The following is a 6,000-nucleotide window of genomic DNA, read 5'->3' as shown; positions in this document are numbered from 1 at the left end:
CTAGTGGCTGTTCCTATTAGCACCTGGCAGCACAGCTTTAAAAAATCTGCTTTCTTGATCTGCTACTTGATGGAATGGCAGCCTGGGATGCTTCTGCTAATTTTGTTGCTTTGAAATTTTAATGCATAGAATCATAGGATCATTTGAGTGGGAATGAACCCTTAAAGGCCACCTGGTCCAACTCCCCTGCAATGAACGGGGACTCCTATAGTTCCATCAGATACTCAGAGCCCCATCCAGCCTGACCTCGGCTGTCTCCAGGGATAGGGCATCCACCACATCCCTGGACAACCTGTGCCAGTGCCTCAACACCCCTATTTTATAGTGGATACATGACCTAGAATTCCTCCTAGCAATTCAAAGGCATAAAAACAGGAGGAAATAATATAAGCTTGCATATTATCTATTATTGAGGTGTTATTTATTATTCTGGTGTTCTCTGTGATTGTTATGTGGTTCCTTTATGCTGGTGAGTTGTAACAAATATTTATACAATCATAAAATGGTTTGGGTTGGAAGGGACCTTAAAGATCATGTAGTTCCAGCCTCCTGCTATAGCAGGAACACCTCCCTCTAGAGCAGGTGGCTCACAGCCCCATCCAGCCTGGCCTTGAGTGCTTCCAGGGAGAGGGCATCCACATCCATACACATTATGAGTGTCTCACAGTGATCTAAAATTCTTGCACCTACTCCTACCAAAAATGTTTTCTCTCATGATACTGTCATTTACCTCCCTGTTAGAAGGAGGCCTTAATGGAAACATCAGTGGACAACAAAACATTAAATGATCATAGAATGATGCCAAAATCCTTTTGAAAATTACCAGCAGCTTGGAGGTATTTACTCTTCAAAATCTAGTCAATTATTTCAGACTGAAAAGAAGCAACCTACTGTAGCTAAGAACTTCATCAAGCTCAACCACAAAAGCACTTGAAAGACAGCATACATTATAAGGTGAATGACTTCTTAATCCAATAAGTAATTTATAATAGTCTTAAATGAAAAATCAGATTCGATCAGCTGTTGGCCTTTTTTTGTAACCACCAGATTACAAATAGTCCCTACTTCTAAAAGACCGTTCCTTGTCTAGTGCTAAATTTCAGTTTGTTTTATTTTGGCATATCTGAGAGGAGTTTGTTTATTGTAAAACTGCAGGGAATTTCCAGATGGAAAGGAGGAGTCAGTACTTACAAAGCTGGACTCTGAGCTTTTCTGCTTAGCCTTGTTTATTCCTGAGAAGAAAAAAACCCCACAAAACAACAGTTCCCTTCTACTGGTGCTTTTCATCTGGCTGCGTAGGTGGTGTGTTCATGTAATAGTCTGATAGAGATTAAAGGAAGTGAGAGTGCTACACATCTTTTATCAGTGGGGGAATCCCAGCTCCTTAAAGAGCATGTGCGACTAGACATGAGTAGCATCATTACAGGCTTCAAAATTAAAACCAGCCCAAACAACCTCCTTCTCCCCAGACCTTCCCTAGAACTCCAGCAGGCACAAAACTGGGGCAAGTCCTTTACTGGGGATGCTGATGCTGGATTTGGAGCGTAATCTCTGGGCCTCATGAGCTGCTTGCTTTGCTCCATTGCTCTTTGTTGAGTTCAAAGACATCATGCTGGGCTGAAGCATCTCTTGCGGAGAGCTGCATGGCATCACTCTGGAGATGCAAAGAATGGAGACCACCACCATGGTGTGTTTGGCCACTTCCTGTGGTGTTTTGTCCCAGTTATCAGAAAGTATCCCTGAGAAGAGCCTCCTTTATTCCAGCATTAGTGTGCCTGGACTCTGCAGAAGAGTCTGACTCCACATCAGTTATATGTAAGGAATATACCTGTTTCATACCAAAGGGACACACTTATTTTAGCCTTCTCACCTAAAGTAAAGCAGTTTTTAGTTCCTGATATTTTCTTCACAGGTGAATTCAAGGTATAACTCCTAGAATGCTTTCTCAGTAGAAACACAGACAGCTAACATGGACCCACCTTCTGCTTAGCCCACATCTAAACCACATAATTTCCTTAGAAATCATGCTTTTTGGAGAAGGGGAGGTGTTTAGACTTGATGATCTCTAAAGATCCCTTCCAGCCCCTACAATTCTGTGATTCTGTGATCTGAGATTCAGCACATGTGAAACTACAGCTGAGCCCCTGTTGTCATTTTTTCACCATGTAGCTATCCCACCACGGTAATTTGGGGAGTACCCATCTATGCCTTTTGGTTACCATGAGACTTTGGGTTGTTCTGGAAAAGGTGTGGAGAAGAGGTGGGAGGGTGTAAGAAGATGAGGTTTGTGCCTCTCCCGTCAAAAGTGGGGCCAAGTGAACAAAAAAATGCATTCATAGTTCAGAATGAAAGTGTCTGAGGAACTGACCTGGCAAGTGGGGAACTCAGCACTCAGCAGGAAGTCCCAGACCCTGGTACTGGGGCTATTTTTGTCCCCTAGCTCTTCCAGATTTAACAGGGAACCAGTCCTGACAGTGAGGCTCAAAGCACAACTGCTTCCTGTGTACCCACCAAAGGTCACACTAAAGGCCAGGCTGGGCTGATAGCTAGGGATGCAAGAGACAAGGTTTTTTTTTTTTTGTGTGTGCAAATATTTGTGCAGTCAGCCTGCACACGGTCACAGAGGGCTGAGCAGTGATTTAACAGTGATGAACAAGGACTAAAGCAAATAAAAGGCTGAAGAGCAGAGTGATCCCTGAGCCTCGCATGGGTGGCTGTTTGCTCTGGCCTCTGAGCTGTGGGTTGCTCATGGATTCTCTCTATCAGACTGTTCTGAAGGATGCGCGCATGGAAAGTGTGCTGAGAATGTAGCAAGTAAGAGTGGCTCTACTGGGGAGAATAATGGTCTGTGTAGCTCAAGATCCAGTTTCCAGCATCAGCTACAAACACTCTTGGAGGTAAAGCAGTACTGTGGAGGCAGCAACCTCTTCCCAAAGCCTCTGCACAAGTCTGCAGATCAGGCAGCAGTGATCTTTTTAATGCTGTGCATGAATGTGCAAGGATAAAATAATTTCCCCAAACCTCCACCTACATGTGATACTATACTCACTCTCACAGGTGCACTTTCTCAAGATATAGTGCTACTCTGGCACCCCAAGCTGTGGTCATTCAATTTCAGATTGGATATTAGGAAAAAAATTCTTCCCAGGAAGAGTGGTAATTCATTGGCACAGGCTGTCCAGAGAATGGTAGGGTCACCATCCCTGGAGGTGTTCAAGAGCCATGAAGACATAGCACTGAGGGACATGGTCAGTGGGCAGGTGGGGGTGGATTGAGATTTAATTAGATAATCTTAGACATCTTTTCCAACCTGAATGCTTCTATGAAATTTCTCACTTCTTCAGCCCTCACAACTCTTATGGGACAACCTTTAGTGCTTTACAGGATACTGGGTTGTTTCACGGAACAAAGCCCATTGACTTTGAAAAATGCTTTTTTTTTCCCCTCACTATTCTGTTTCCAGATAGTTTTTATTTCAATGACTCATTTCTTACATTTAATTACTTCTATTTGATATTGTTTGGCCCATTTCTCCTTTTCACATGTGAAATAATGCTTTTCTACTATATTGATTCCTTCAGTTTGCTGCTGAACCAGGATGTGATTTTTAGCATGGTCTATATGCACTGTTGACTTGAAAATCCTGACTTTTTGATCATCTGATAGAACTCTTCATCAAAGGATTCAACTTGCATTCGTATTTTTCTACCCACATTACTTCTTCACAGTAAGGGTGAGGGAGCACTGGCACAGGCTGCCCAAAGAGGTTGTGGAGTCTCATTCTTTACAGACGTTCAAGGCCTGCCTGGATGCCTACCTGTGCAACCTGATCTAGGAAGCTGCTTTGGCAAGGCATTGGACTCAATGATCTCTAGAGGTCCCTTCCAACCCCTACAATTCTGTGATTCTGTGATTTTCTATTAGTAAATCTGGATAATAACTTCTCTTGAGTTGGAAAACTTAACTTCTTAACACTGAGTGATTAAAGCACCCAGCGAAGCAAACAATCAGGTCACAATCATGATGGCTGGTATTTGGAAGGCATCAAATTTCCATTCAGCAATTAAGGTCACGGTAACGAATGATCACACTGGGGACTTAGTATGTGCTGTGTTAGAAATTTTGCCTGTATCACCTAAAGGCTGTTTTTTTTTATGGACTGTATACATCTTTGGTATAGCTCCCACTCTGAAGCCCTCTGTGCACACAGAACTTTTATTTCCACAAATTGGACAAGAATCTAATGAAGGATTAAGGAATAACTCTTTTTTACCTTCTCCCCTTGTATGGCATCTTTAGCAGATTGTTCTCTAGATATTCTTCATCTTCTACTCAACTTCTTATAAACCTGACTTAGCAGCAACTCACAAGCTGACTGTGATGATGTAGAAAACCATCACCTACTCTGCCCTTCCTTATCAACAATTTTATTACTAAAATTGGGAAAGTCACTTCACCAGCTCTCAGAGGCATCAGTTACGTTAAATGCCTTCACAAGTAATAGAACTTCCTGTTTGTTTCATTATATCAGCTTTCTAGCATTGATGCAAATGACCAAAAGTTCTCATTTTTGTCCTCAGTCCTGATGAGCTGCTGCCTGCATGCAAAGCTGTGTGACAGTCACTTTATCATACACTTTCTCCAGTGTAGCTCTGTATTTTCTCAGCTGAAAACAGGTAGGATCTATGTGACAGCCAATTGTTTTTCCATTCCTGATGTAACTCATCTTCTTAAAAAATAAAAGACAAGCAAAACATACTGCCTCATACCTGATATGCTGGCTACCTACTGCTTATTCACAAGTAATTCGGCTTTGCCTTCATGTATCAAACCAGCACTCAGAATCACAAGTTCTTTTCTGTGTTCACGCTATCATTTCATATCAGTTCCAGATAAGTGAGAACAAGAAAGACCTGCATGCTCATGAGAAAATAGCTAGTTTTAGGAATTTTCAGGATCAATTTTGCTGATCTGTAGGCAGTCCCATGAATAGCTACAAGTGAGACTGACTCTAAACTGCTTGTGAGTCACATCATTATTACTGTAGTAAAAAATTAAATGTGAGCTATAATACTTGGGAAGATGCTTGTGAGACAAGCTGTGGTTTTGAGAGTGCCTTTCAAGAAGGTGAGAGGAAAGGGAGGGCATGACAATATCAGTGATTGAACATGGAATTGAGAAAGTGAGAAACACAATAAGTCAGCAAGTCTCTCACTGTGAGAACTGTGGTGGCCACCAGCACGGTCCTGGCTGCTAAATCCTGGCTCCCATTTTGTAACAGGATGGTTAAGAGCACTTGGGACTTGACCAGATTGAGAGACAGGCCTTTCTGTTTGTTGCAGAGGATAGTACTGGACGGAGGAACATAAAAATCATGAACCAGATACAGGCATCTTTTGCATGAAGACAAAAGGCTACCCAGGCCTGTGGCTGCTGCAACCCCATGACTCACAGCATGGGCATTGTGTTGGATAGTGTGATGAGAATTGGATGGAGCCATCTGGGAGTAGTAGGAACTTAAAGACAGAAAAGTCAGTGCTGCACTTCTTCTAGGAAGTCAGACTAAGACTTGATGGTATTACAGTCAGACAAGGTGCAAAAAGACAAGACAGGAAGAGTGGGCTGCAGCAGGGAAAGCAAGGGGACTTCTTTAGTGGTGGTATTTTGGGCAGGCAGTCCAAAAAGAGGAGAGGAATATGTGTCACTGAGAGTTGGTAGAGATAAAGAAGGTGTAGATAGGAAATTTTACTGTGAGAATAATGAGGAGAGTCACAGAGTCTGGTAAGCCTTTGGAGAAGTTTATGGATATGAAAACTCTACAACTTAGGGAGTTCAGTGACACAGAGTTGCGTGTTCCTAGACAAAACCCTTCACACAAGCTCTGTTGCCCATGTGTGCCAGCTCCCTGAGAGAAGGGCTGAGGAACATGACTAGATGGCCTTTAAAAGGCCCTTCCAACTCAAATGATTCTGTGACTCCATAATCCTGTAAGACAACGCC

This window comes from Cyrtonyx montezumae, unplaced genomic scaffold (assembly GCF_038088225.1).
Source record: "Cyrtonyx montezumae isolate F1298 unplaced genomic scaffold, pur_monq_1.0 scaffold_10, whole genome shotgun sequence".
Lineage (NCBI taxonomy): Eukaryota > Metazoa > Chordata > Aves > Galliformes > Odontophoridae > Cyrtonyx > Cyrtonyx montezumae.
The sequence above is the reverse complement of the archived record's forward strand: the minus strand, read 5'-3'. Positions refer to the sequence as shown.